Source organism: Chrysochloris asiatica, unplaced genomic scaffold (assembly GCF_000296735.1).
Source record: "Chrysochloris asiatica unplaced genomic scaffold, ChrAsi1.0 scaffold00110, whole genome shotgun sequence".
NCBI classification, from domain to species: Eukaryota; Metazoa; Chordata; class Mammalia; order Afrosoricida; family Chrysochloridae; genus Chrysochloris; species Chrysochloris asiatica.
Genome location: NW_006408628.1, coordinates 2,771,945 through 2,786,768, shown reverse-complemented (window position 1 = coordinate 2,786,768; position 14,824 = coordinate 2,771,945). Strand labels below are relative to the sequence as shown.

The following is a 14,824-nucleotide window of genomic DNA, read 5'->3' as shown; positions in this document are numbered from 1 at the left end:
AGGATCACTATGACAGAACCTACTTGACATCACTTAACAACAGCATAGTCATTGTGAAGGAGCTCTGGTAGCATAGTGGTTATGAGTCAGGCTGCTAATCTCATGATCAGCAGTTTGAAACTACCAGCAGTTCCATGGGAGAAAGATGAGGCTTTCTGCTTCCGTAAAGATTTACAGCCTCAGAAACCCTGTACAGGGTGACTCAGAACCAACTCTATGCACATAATGACCACCACCGCCATAGTCATTGTGAGACACACAAAACATCTTATGCTCATGTCTCCTTGAATGGGGAATAAACTCCTTTCCTGGGAATGTTGGTTAAATTGGAGTAAAAATTTTAGACAAGGATCCTTTTACTTGGAAATGACTGCAAAAATAGCCTGTGTTATTGTTTATTTTGTGATTTTAAACAGAAATAAATGTTCACTGAAAAATAGTAAAGCAAAAATATAGGAAAGTAGTAGAAAGAAGATAAAGCAGGAATTATGCAATTAATTAAGCTTGAGTTTAATTCTTGGCCCCATGCCTAGCTAGTTTTCTCTGTTAGTCATGTTCTTCTGTAACAGGAGTAATAAATGTAGTTGCTTTGAGGATTAGGTGAGTTCTTATATGCTAAATGTGTAGCACGGTTTCTTAAACATGGTCATTTTGAGTAAACAATACCTATTCCTATAATTCTGGAGTCCTGGTATGACACTGTGGGCTAATATGCTAAGACTGAAAGGTTGGTTTGAACTACAAGGTCAGCAGTTCAAGTTCACCAGCTGCTCCTTGGAAACTCTTTATAGGGTCACTATGAGTAGGAACCAACTTCATGACACTTAACAACAACATTCTTATAATTGGGCATTATTAATTTAAAATGACCGTGCTTAATTGGAGTCCTGGTGTGGCACCATAGGATAAACACTCAACCTCAAGGTGGGTTTGAATAGCAAGTTGGGTGGTTCAAACTTAGCAGCTGCTCCTCAGAAACCCCATACAGGATTACTATGAGTTGGAACCCACTCGACGGTACTTAACCACAACCACCTTCCTGTAATTGGAGTCCTGATGTGGCACTGTAGGATAAGCATTGAACTACGGTTGGGACTACAAGGTTAGTGGTTCAAATTCACCAGGCACCCCTTGGAAACCCTAATCTGGATCACTATGAGTCAGAACTGACTCTAGGGTACTTAACAAAAACAACAAGGCACTTAACAACAACAACCACAACCCCTATAATTACTAATGTTGTTACATGAAAATGACAGTAGTTTACAATCAGGTGCCAAAAGTGTATTAGTGTATTTACTTTCATTGTTTTTCTTAGCATAGTTTTACATTGTTGAGATCCTCTTTTACATACAAATCAAGCTTTTATACTTGATTTTATTTAGCATACTATAGTACCGCACAGAGGTTCTATTTTTCACTTATAAAATTGGCAATGTTGGTAAGAGATAGCACTCTACGCTGGCAACAGTGAACGTATGGGAACAGTTGTATATCATTGTGGAGAGTATCAGCTGGTATCATCTTTCTGGAAAGCAACTTAAGAAATATATTTCAACAGCATAAAAAATCTTTTACCTCTTGACCTGGTAATTTTACTTCTATAGAGTTAGTCTCAGCAAATAAGTGAATATATGAACAAAGACTTCTGGTCATGGAAGTTCATTTGAGAACCATTTATAACAAGAGGACAAAAATCATTACAGCTCACCATAAAAGGACTGCTAAATAAATTATACTACATTCAAAAGATAGAATATTTTACAGGCTTTGAAATCAAGCATATAAAGAATAATTAATAAATGGAATCTTAATGTGTTGTTACACGGAATGGACATAATACATGATGAAAAACTGATTGCAATTTTCATCAAAGATAACATGTATGGAGAATCGCCTGGGAAAACCCTGTCTAATGCTACTGGTGTCAGCTGACATCCATTGTGTTTTATTATTATTTAGTTTTATTTTATAACCATAAACATTACCCTGTAATCCAGCTAGACTTAGAGAATAAAGAAAATATGGAACCCAAAGAATGGAGTGAGAGTAAAGATTGAAGAATGTTGCCATCACATTGGGGGTAGAAGTGTGGTTCCCAAGCTATACAAGGAATGGTATTGCGGTTAAGATAAAACAAAATACAAATCAAACTATTTAGAGTTGATCACAGTCGGCAATGGTGATTTTCTTGCTGGTCTTGCCATTCCTGGACCCAAAACGCTCCATGGATTCCACAGTGTTCATCCCTTCTTCCACATTGCCAAGACCACTTGTCTGCCATCCAACTGGGAGCCATTTATATTGGGCCCTGCGTTTGCCATTGACACGATGCCAGGACCCATATGCGTCAGGATGAAGTTCTCATCATCTAATTTCTCCCCAGAGATTGACTTGCCACCAGTCCCATTATGGCGTGTAAAGTCCTCACCCTGGCACATAAACCCAGGAATAATCCTGTGAAAGCAGGGACCGTTGTAACCAAATCTCTTTTCCCCAGTGCTCAGAGCGCCGTCTTTGGAACTTTATCTATTTAATAGCAGACACGGCCCAGGGCTTCACTGTCGACGGTGATGTCGAAGTACACGGTGTGGTTGACCATGGCTGAACCCAACAGCACCCGATTTGAACATGAGCTCGGGTGACGACATCTGCAAAGCTCCAGCTATTGGATTTTGACTCAGAGCGACCCCCTGTGACAGAATAGAACGGTCCCAAGGACTTTCTAGGCTGTGATTTTTATGTGAACAAGCCAGGTCTTTCTTTCCATGGAACTTCTGGGATGATTCAAACCACCAACATTTTGCTTAGTAGTTATGGTACAGTGAATTACTTAATATATCTCTTCTAGTCACAGTATTTATATCTCCCATCAAACTACTTTTTCCTGTTGGGTCTGGATAAGAGAAAGTGAGTGGCTGTTAACAGGGTTAATCATGATTGTAAAAACTTGGAAATATGACAAGGGACTTGGCCAATTTGGCTATCCTACTAGGTATGTCACTGTTGTTGTTAGGTGGTGTTGAGTTTGTTTTGACTCACAGTGACCCTATGCACAACAGAATGAAACACTATCTTGTCTTGTGCCATTTTCACAAATACTGCTATGCTTGAGCCCATTGCTGCTGTCAATGGGTCAATCATTTTGTTGGGGTCTTCCTCTTTTTCACTGTCCCTTCACTTTACCAAGCATGATGTCCTTCTCCAGAGATTCGTCCTTCCTTACAACATGTCCAAAGTAAGAGAGATGAAGTCTGGGCGTCCCGGTTTCTAAGGAGCATTCTGGTTGTACTTCATCCAACGCAGATGTGTTTCTTCTTCAACACCATAACTCAAAGGTGTCAATTCTTCTATATTCTTCCTTTTTCATTGTGCAACTTTCACATGCTTATGAGGCAATTGAAAAAAACATAGCTTGGATCAGGGGCACTTTAGTCCTCAAACTGACATCTTTGCACCTGAACACTTAAACAAGTCTTGTGCAGCAGATTTGCATAATGCAATACATTGTTTAATTTCTTAATTACTGCTTCCATGAGTGTTTGTGATGGATACAAGCAAAATTAAGTCTTTGACAACTTTAATATTTTCTTCATTACAATAATGTTATTTCTTGGTCCACTGGTGAGAGTGTTTGTTTTCTGTACATTAAGGTACAACCCAAATCAAAGGCTGTAGTCTTTCACCTTCATAAGGAAGTATTTTAAGTACTCTGTTTTCAGCAAGCAAGGTTGTATCATCTGCATATTGCAGATTTTAAAGGAGTCTTCCTCCAATCCTAATGCCATGTTCTTCTTCATATAATCCAGCTTTCTCATATTATTTGCTCAGCATACAGACTGACTAGGTATGGTGAAAGAATACAACCTTGACATACACCTTACCTGTTTTAAACCCCTTGTTCTGTTTGAATGACTGTCTCTTGGTCTATGTACAGTTACCTCATGGGCACATTTAAGTGTTCTACACTTAATTCTCATTCTACACAATGTTATTCATAGTTTATCATGATCCACACAGTCTTTCTGATACTCTCTGTTTTCAACCTTATCCATCTGGCATAAGCAATGATATCCTTTGTTCCAAGTCCTCAACTGAATCCTGCCTGAACCTCTGACAGCTCTCTGTCAATGTACTATTGCAGCCATGTAAAAATTATCCTTAGCAAACTTTTACTTGCATCTGATATTAATGATATTGTTAGATGATTTCTGCATTCCGTTGGGTCACCTTTCTTTGGAATGGGCACAAATATAGATCTCTTCCAGCTAGTTATCCAGGTAGTTGTCTTCCAAATTTCTTGACGTAGATAAGTGAGTGCCTCCAGTACTGCATCAGTTTGTTGAAAGATTTCAATTTGTATTCCATCAATTCCCAGAACCTTGTTCTTTGCCAATGCCTGTAGTGCACATTGGACATCTTCCTTAAGTACCATTGGTTCTTGATTATATGTTACCTCTTGAAATAGTGGAATATTGACCATTTATTTTTGGTACAGTGACTCTGTGCATTTCTTCCATCTTCTTTTGATGCTTTGTACATCATTCAATATTTTGCCCATGGAATCTTTCAGTATTATAACTGATGCATTATTTTCTTTCCTCAGTTCTTTCAGCTTGAAAAATGCTGAGTGTGTTCTTCCCTTTCAGTTTTCTAACTCCAGATGTTTGCACATTTCATTATAATATTTGACTTTGTCTTCTCAAGCTGCTCTTTGAAATTTTCTGTTTACTTCTCTTACTCATTTCTTCCATTTGTTTTAGCATCTCTTTACTGGATAGCAAGCTTCAGACTCTGTACTGACATCCATTTTGGTCTTTTCTTTCTGCCTTGTCTTCTTATTAACCTTTTGCTTTCTTTCTCTATGATGTTCTTGATGTCATTCTACAGCTTCTGGATTTCGGTCATCAGTGTAATTCATCAAAGTTGTTCTTGGGATGATCTCTAAATTCAGGTAGGATATGTTCAAGGTCATATTTTGGCTCTTGGGGACTTTAATTTTCTTCAGCTTCAGCTAGAACTTGTATATGAGCAATTGATGGTCTCTTCTCTAGTAAACTCTGGCTTTGTTTTGGATGATGATATTGATGGAGCATTTACACCGTCTCTTTCCACAGATGTAATCAGTTTGATTTCTGCATGTTCCACCTGGTGAAATCCATGTATATAATCATCTTTTATGTTGTTTAAAAATGGTATTTGTAATGAAGTCATTGGTCTTACAAAATTCTATCATGTGATCTCTAGTGTCATTTCGGTCACCAAGGCTATTATTTTCCAATGAGATATCCTTCCTCTTTGTTTCCAACCTTTGCATTCTGATTGCCAGTTATTATCAACACATCTTGATTGCAGGTTTGATCGATTTCAGACTGAAGAAGTTGGTAGAATTCTTCAATTTCATCATCACTGGCTATAGTAAACTTGCATAACAATGATATTAATTGGTGTTTCTTTTAGACATATGGATATTATCCTATCACAGCATTATACTTCAAGAAAGATCTTGAACTGCTCTTTTTGATGATGAATGTGATACCATTCCTCTTCAATTTGTCATTCTTGGCATAGTAAACCATGTGATTGTCAGATTTAAAATGGCCAATACCAGTTCATTTCGAGCATTCCATTTCAGTTTTGACAACTTCCAATTTTCCTAGATTCATACTTTGTACATTCCATATTTTGATTATTAAAAATGTTATTTCATTCCATAATCACTGATCTCTATCATTGCTCCTCCCCTTAGTATTCTACCTCTTTCCCCTGGGGTCCTCATTTCTCTGCAGTGTCTCACAGAACTCTTATACCTGCTGGGTATAAGATGAGCCGTGTGTGTGTTTGTGTGTGTGTTGTGTGTGTTGTGTGTGTGTGTGTGTGTATTTCCTTAACTAATCAAGCTCTCTTCCATCTGACCTCTGGTTCTTAGATCTTAAGCTGGTGGCCTAACCTGATTCACCAGTTTCTGCAGCCTTGTGAGTCAGCAGTTCGATTTGCCATTAGTGAGGAGAATCTTCCAGACCAACATCTTAACTGTGGATTTGGAACTTATCTATCCCTACAACCATGTGAGTCATTTCCTTGATAGCCCGTGGGTTCTGTGAGACACTGGGGTAAATTGTGGGCCACGAGGGATAATACTTAGAGTAAGAGTAGTGGTGGACATCAGGGATTCTGGAGTGGTATAACATTTTATGTAGTGGTTTGTGTGTTGTATTGCTAACTGCAAGGTCAGCAGTTCAAATCCACCAGCCAGTCAACCAGAGAAAGAGGAGACTTTCTGCTCCAATAAAGATTTACAGCATTGGAAACCCTACATAGGGTCTTTATGTGTTAAAATCAACTTAATGGCAGTGGGTTTAGGGTTTTGGTGTAGCTCAGGTGTGGCACTGTAGTATAAGCACTAGACTGGTCATTGTTAGACTGACAGCCACCAGCCACTCTTGGAAGTCCTATACAGGATCACTATGAGTTGGAACCAACTCAGCAGTGCAAAATAACAACATAGCACTTCAGAAAAGTAAGACATTTTGGATATATTTAAAGTCTACCTCATAGGGTAGTGTTTTGTTCTGCTGTGCATAAGGCTGGGCAGTGTTTCATTCTGCTGTGCATAAGGTCGCTATGAGTAGGTACCAACTCTATGGCAACCAACAACAACAGCAACTCCTCATAGTGACCAGCCTCCTATTGATCCTTTTAAAATAAATTATTATTGCATCATCTGAATGCTTAACTGTTGCATCACCAGGGGTCATGCCTAATGCTAGTAATGTCTGGCAGGTGGAATTAGATATGATTTAATTTAATATATATGTTTCTTAAGTTTTCTACTTTGAGCATGTGTTCCTATAAACATAAAAGGCAAAATTAGGCATATATTTTACATAGGCGCAAACATTATATCCAGAGGAGTTTCTCATGCCATTAAATAGTCTTTAAAATTCTAAGCTATGCATTTTATATTACTTTACAATGTTCATTGTGTGGAAACACCATAATGTACTTGAGCATTTTTTGCATTTATAATATGTGGATAATTTCAGTGTATATCTTTGCATACATATTTTTGTGTGTATTGTCTCTATTCCCACTGAGGTGGAGTGGGAATCCTAGATCACGTGTGTGGACACTTGCACGCACACTGTTGGATATGCACCTTCAGAGCAAACTAGCAGGAGAGAAAGGGACCATGATGCTGATGAATGGAAAGGAACAGCGTGGCTTCTTCTGATAGGAAGAAACAGATTTTTCCTACTGGAGACCACAGTGATTTGAGGATGAACCAGAGGCAGGGAATTTAACCAGCACACTGTTGTGACTTAATCATGTTTTTAAATTTGTTTGTCCTTTTATCTGGAAAATTCTCTGTAGATTTCTTTGTCTTCTCTAATGGTTTCCAATGTGAGTTTAGAGCAGTGGTTTCACAGAATCCTGTTCCTACTTCTCTATCTTGTCCATTTCTCTGTTTTACTGAAATTATCTATCTCCCTGAGTGGTCTGTGTATTTCAATCTCTGGCACACTTCTCAGGAGCAGATTCATCTTCATATTTCAAGTGCCTTGAATAGTGTTTGGCATACAGAGATTGCTTCATAAATAGTTTTGAATCAGCAATACATTGGTAAGAAGTGAGAATTTCAAGTGGGAGAAAAAGACCTGAAAATGGACAGCCTTTGCTATTTTCCTAGGGACACATCTATTCCTATCTGTCCTCTATTTTCCCTGCTCCTCAAGTAAATCAGTGTGATTTTTATGCTAAAGTTTTTAAAAGAATGGAAAATTTTATACACAGTTAGTTGTAAGACTTGATTTTTTCCCACGAATTTTACTGCAGTCAAATTTTTTTCTATAAGTTTTGTATTGAGGTACTGTTCATGATGAATATTGGCCTACCCGTAAGATCCTATATGCTCCTTTAAGGACATGTGGCAAATAAATTGGGATACTCATCTAAGTCACTTGGGGCTCTGTAGAGGTAAGTTATCCAACGTGTAGGTTGACATATAAATTGAAATTTATAAATTGAAGTGATTTCTTATACATTATCTTACTAATTTGCTCATTCCTAAGATTCACTTGGGGATAAAATCTTTCACTCAACTGTCGTAGATAAAGCTTTAAAATTCTACTAGAAAAAGTAATCCCAGTAATGATACTGCTATCAGATCTGTCCTGCTGCAAAGTATTTGCAAGTAGAAAAGAAGGACAGGGGAGGAGGAAGTGCCATAAAAAAGGAAAAAGGAACAGAAAAGGAAGACTGGGCACATTCTCTGGCTACAGAAACAAATTTTGTATCGTTCACAATGCTATGTGGACTACTTATTGTAAGAAGAAAACTCAGCTAAATATCCACCATGGCTTTGTTAAAATTGAAAGTTCAAACTTTAGGTCAACTTAAATATAATTCTGTTCACTTTTGTCAAAGGCCTGAACCAAGCTAAGAACTAGAAAAAGAAATTCACATTGATTGTTTTTTATTCTGCATTAATGCAATTCTAACCTCCTTATATGACTTATTTAAATTAATTCTCTAAGAAAACCCAGCCACTCTAACTCTGGATTCTTAATTGATACACAATAATATTCTCTTAATTTTCATCTATATAGTATTTTATTATATAGAACTAGTAGTTTATTATGAGTCCAAATCATCTGTGATTTTTTTTTTTTATACTGAATCTCTTAAAATTTTTTTTTTTTATACTGAATCTCTTAAAATAGTACTTTACCAGTTTAGTTTTCCTTTGATGGCATCTTTTAAATTATATTCTGTCTCATAGTTATTGGTGAACAGACATATTCTCTTTACTTTCTTTGCTACGGTAAGGTAAATGTTTTTTAATCTTTTTTATTCATTTATCTTCTACTTCCCCCATGGAATCTTTCTGTAAATTGCTTTCTCCTCCTGGGATCTGTGTTTCTCAGTGCTTACTACACATTGTAATCACCTGGGGGACCTTGAAGAACACTGATGCCTGGGTCTCACCCCTAGATTCTGATTTGCTGGGTCTGACTGGGATACCATGAACTCCAAAAGCTCCTCAAAGGATTCTAGTGTATAGTCAAGAATGCAAAAGACTACTCTAAACATCTCCTGCTTGTTCTTCATTGCACCTGTTGTATCTCTTGACCTCCTTGGCTTGGGAGCAAACTTTGTAATAATACCACATAGCTCTCCTTAACAGCCTTTATCCAACTGGGATCTTACATGAATTCATATGACTAATGTAGTGGCCGTCTCCCCAATTAAGTAGGAGGCTCTGTTGGAGATCAGTCTGTGTCTGCTTTTGTGTTCACTATGAATCCTGGTGTGGAACTGTGGGTTAATATACTGGATTGGAATGTCACTTGGGACCACAAAGCTGATGGTTCAAGCTCACCTGCTGCTCTTCGGAAACCCTATACAGTGTTGCTATGGGTTGGAACTGACAATAACAGTTGTCTCCCTAGCACTCAGTCCATCGTGAACACTCTATAAATATTTGAATGAATGAATAAATCCTGGAGTAATCTGTTTCAGCATTTTCAAAGGCCCTTATAGACTCTAGGACAGGCCCTAGTTCACAGGGGCAATGCTGTTAATTTTTCTACAAACTTTTTTAAGCTCCCATGTAGATGTCAAAGGAGCTCTGGTAGCGTAGTGGTTACGAATTGGACTACTGACCTCAAGGTCGGCAGTTCGAAACTACCAGCGGTCCCGCGGGAGAAAGATGAGGCATTCTGCTCCCGTAAAGATTTACAGCCTCGGAAACCCTGTGTAGGGTCACTATGAGTTGGAACTGACTCCACGGTACTTAACAACAACAACAACAACATGTAGATGTCAAAAGTATTTCATTGTTAATGACAATATTTTCACATTTAAAAAAACACATTATGCTGCAGTATGTTCTAGATTGTTTATTGAATCTTTCTATAACATATATTATCCTTCATGTTTTCTATTTAAATCATTTAGTGATCATAAACAATCTCAAATTCATACATATATATTTATTTATACATTTACATACTACTATAAGAGGAAGATTCAAAAAATGTGTGGGAAAATGGAATTAAAAGATAATGGAATTTTCCCACAAACTTTTTAAGCTCCTTTGTACATACCAGGTACCCCTTTTGGCACCCGAGAAGCATTGTGGAACAAAAAGATAGCAATTCCTGTCCCTATAGAGTGTATTCCAGTAAAAGGAGTCAGGTAATAACCATTAAACTTAGTAAGTAACTGCATGATACGTAAGAGAATGTACAGAAATAGAAACAAAGTCGAGCAGATTAAAGGGGATTAAGAATGTCTTTCTAGGAGTAGGAATCAAAAATTTAAAGTTGTTGACCAAACAAAGATATAAGGGAAAGAACATTCCAAACAGAGGAAAGTGGAGCATAAAGAACGAAGACAGAATGTAGGACTGGCATGTTTGAAGTGCAGAAAGGAGATCATTAGAGTTGGAAGGAAATTAATATGCGAGAGTAATAAAAGTTTAGAGGGACACAGAGGTGAGAGGAGATGTAAGGGAAGATCTTTAAAGCCTTGTAAACTTACTGTGGACTCATTGAGGACAAATTTCTGGATTTGGGGTTATAGAAATGACATGACGAAATGACACGATTTGACTTAGGAATTAAAGTAATCTCTCTGAGGCAGACTCAATGGTGACAAGTAGGACAAAATTAGAGAGAGGAGATCAGAAAGGGGCTACTGCCGCAATCTCGGCAGGATGTCATTATGGGCTGAATTCTGAATATATTTTAAAGATAGAATCAAAAGGACTTGCTGATGAATTAGAAGCAGCATGAGAGAAAGTGACAGGAATTCAAAATTATAATAATATTTTTAGTGGTGCAACTGAAGCAACAGGTTGTGGTGGTAAGTAGGGGAGAGATGAGGACTACAACTCTATACATGGTGAGCAGACACCAACATGGCCGCATTCAGATAGGAAGCATATCAGTCTGGAGTTCAAGAGAAATGTCTACAATAGAAATCTACATTTGGGAATTACTGGCATATAACTGGAGGAGCTCTGGTAGCATAGTGGTTACTAATCGGGCTGTGAACCTTAAGGTCAGAGGTTCGAAACTACCGGCCACTCCGCGGGAGAAAGATGAGGTTTTCTACTCCCGTAAAGATTTACACCCTCAGAAACCCTGTACAGGGTCGCTATGGGTCGGACCCGACTCGATGGCACTTAACAACAACAACAAAGACATTAAAAGACTGGATAAAAAAACAAACAAACAAAAAAAAACAGTAAGTATAAATAGTGAAGGAAAGAGGACCAAGGATTGAGCCCTGTGAGGAAGAAAGTAGGAAAAAGCAAAGGAGATTAGGAAGTACTGCCCATAAGACAGGAAGGAAAAGGAGATTTTGGAATACTGAAAATAAAAGGAACAGAGTGTTTTAAAGAGGAGGGATTGTTTAGCTGTGCCAAATGCTGTCAAGTAACATGAGTGGAGAATGGAGTGGGTTTAAGAAAAGAATAGAGGAAGATTACTGAAGATGAGTATAGACAATTTTTGAGTTTTTTTTCTGCCAAAGGGCGCAAAGAAATTACATAGTAGCTGGCTGCACACATGGGGTCCAATGAAGGATTTGTTTTTTTAACGGGAAAAAGAACAGCATGCTTGCATGCTGGTGGGAATGTCTTAGAAGACAACAAACAATTGATGATACATCAGAGAGAGAGGAATCACTAGACAATATTCTGGGCTAGACAAAAAGAGTATGGGGTCTAGTGCATTCTGCCTCATTTAATTCACACAACAGTCCTATGAGGCAAATATTATTTTAAATTTCCTTTTTACATGTGAGGAGAGTGAGGCTTAGAGAGATCAATAATTTATCTAAGGTCACAGATATGTCAGAGATGGGATCAAAGCCAAATCTCCCTGCCTACAATGCTCTGAATGACAAACTACTCTAACCTCTTGTTGGTAAGAAATATTCTTCTAACTGAAGCTGAGTCAGCTTTGTACACATTTATTTTTCAGTTTCTTTTTTCAATTTTAAGAACCTGTACCTCCTGAAGCATATCCCTGTTTAATGATAAACTATATGTAATCTACATACACTAAAGACCCCATGCACTTTTAGAGTAAAATAAATAAATCTTTGGAAACTCAAGGTTTGAAAAATGCACTAATGTGTATATTTGCTTTCTATGAAGTTTCCTGTGCTGGTATGTGCAGACTTCAGGTGTCCCTATCCCCCAGAAAAAGCTGATTCTCAGTTGGTTCAATCTTACAAACAATCCCTTATGGTGTGAAGGAGTTTCCTATATGTGTCATAAACTTGAGTGTTGGTAACTAGAGACTGTGAGGTAGCAGGTAAGTGTTGGTAGGTGAGAGATTTAACCTAACCCTTGAAACGCTAGCTCTAAGAATAGTACAGAAAGAGAAGTGATACATTGATAAATGTTTAACAATTAGCCCTACAGGAAAAGAAATAAAGCAAAAAAAAAAAAAAAAAAAAGCCCTGATTTGTGGTGTTCACTGGTTTCTGTGGTGTAAATACTCCTATCATGAGGCATGGTGGTTAGTGACAGGATTATTGTCTTCCATGTGAGAGACCCAATGATTCTTAGCCAATGCGCCTTACGTACAACCATCACTTATCTATCAATGAAGGTGTTTATGCTTTTCGGTGCTGAGCAGATTTTTCTGCTGCTTCCAGACTAAAGTAGACTATGAAGAAAGGCCTACTGGTCTACTTCCAAAAATGGATCAGTATGGTCCAGTTTACAGCCCATTGTTAGGTATGGCATAGGACCAGATATCATTTTGTTCCATTGTGTATGGGGTCATCATGAGCTGGTGTTAAATCAGTGACAGCTAACAGTAAAACAATAAAGTCAGGGAATCAAAGTTCTACATAGATTGACTTCAAGAATGTGTAACTGGCTCCAACACACAACTGAACAAAAAACAAAATTTCCTCACTATCAATAGACATTCTTGCTAATTCTCAGAGCACTTCCTTGAAGCAGAATCAAAGTGTGGGAAGTAAAAAAACAAAACAAAAACAACCAACCTAAAACCTAAACTTATTGCCATCAAGTTGATGTCAATTCAGAGTGACTTAGAGGAGAACTACCCCTTTGGGCTTCCAGGACTCTAAATATTGAATGAAGCAGATCAGACTTTTTCTCCCTCAGAGTGGCTGGTAGGTTCAAATTGATGACTTCTTGGTTAGCAGTCCAATGTATGTTGTTGTTGCCGTGGAATTGGTTCTGACTCATAGCAACTCTGTATAGGGTTTCCCAGGAGCATGTGGTGGATTTGAACTGACTACCCTGAGGTTCCCCCACTCTTCTGTAAGTTTGTCATACTGTAGTGGCTTGTGAGTTGCTGTGATTCTGGAAGCTATGCCACCCGTATTTTAAATACCAGAAGGTAACCCATGGTGGACAGGTTTCAGATGAGCTTCCGGAGGATGAACTAGAAGCCAGTGAGGATGAAATAAAAGAATTCTACTAACTTCTCCAATCTGAAATTGATCAAACATGCAATCAAGATGTATTGATCATTAGTGTGATTGGAATGCAAAAGTTGGGAGCAAAGAGGAAGGATCAGTAGTTGGAAAATATGGCCTTGGTGATAGAAATGATGCTGGAGATCTCCTGATAAAATTCTGCAAAATGAATGATTTGTTCATTTCAAATACCTTTTTAGACAGCATAAGAGACAACTATACACATGAACCTCGCCAGATGGAATACATAGAAATTAAATTGACTATATTTGCAGAAAGAGACAATGGAAAAGCTCTATATCATCAGTCAAAATGAGGCCTGGGGCAGATTGTGGAAAAGACCATCAATTGCTCATTTGCAAATTCAAACTGAAGATGAAGAAAATGAAAGCAAGTCCACGAGAGCCAAAATATGACCTGGAATATATTCCACCTGAATTTAGAGATCATCTGAAGAACAGATTTGATACTTTCGACACTAAAGCGTGAAAACCAGAAGAGTTGTGGGATGACATCAAGAACATCATACAGGAAGAAAGCAAAAACTCATTAAGAAGACAAGAAAGAAGGAAAAGGACAAAATGGATGTCAGAAGAGATGCTGAAACTTGCTCTTCAGTGTAGAGATGCAAAGCAAATGGTAGAAATAAGTTGAACAGAAAACTTCAAAGGTCAACTTGAGAAGATAAAGTCAAATACTACAACAAAATGTGCAAAGATCTGGAGTCAGAAAACCAAAAAGGAAGAATACACTCAGCATTTCTCAAGTTATGGGAACTGAAGAAAAAAATCAAGCCTCAACTTTCATTGTTGAAAGATGCTCTGGGCAAATTATTGAATGATGCAGAAAACATCAAAAGAAGATGGAAAGAATACACAGAGTCACAAAAGGAATTGGTGGAAATTCAACCATTTCAAGAGGAAGCATATGATCAAGTGCCAAGGATACTGAGGAGGAAGTCCAAGGTGCATTGAAGGAATAGGCAAAGAACAAGACAACAGGAATTGATAGAATACAATTGAAATCTTTCAAGAAAGTAGGGCAGCACAGGAGGCACTCACTCATCTATTCCAAGAAATTTGGATGACAATTATCTGGCCGACTGATTGGAAGAGATCTGTATTTGTGACCCAGTGGAATGCAGAAATCATTGGACAATCTCTTTGCTATCCCATGTGAGTAAAGTTTTACTAAAGGTAATACTGAAATGACTGCAAGCATACATTCACAGAGAACTTCCAGAGCTTCACCAGATTCAGAAGAGGATGTGGAATGAGGGATATCATTGCTGATGGATGATGGATCTTGGCTGAAAGCAGAGAATATCAGAAAGATGTTTACCTGTGCTTTA

The 14,824-nt window shown here is 37.9% G+C and overlaps 1 protein-coding gene and 1 pseudogene across 1 annotated transcript in view; both read right to left on the bottom strand.

Moving 5' to 3' along the window:
* VWC2L (von Willebrand factor C domain containing protein 2-like) overlaps positions 1-14,824 on the bottom strand; it is a 270,505-nt gene that overhangs the window by 77,892 nt on the left and 177,789 nt on the right. The window lies entirely within an intron of this gene.
* On the bottom strand, positions 2,158-2,614 carry LOC102821701 (annotated as a pseudogene).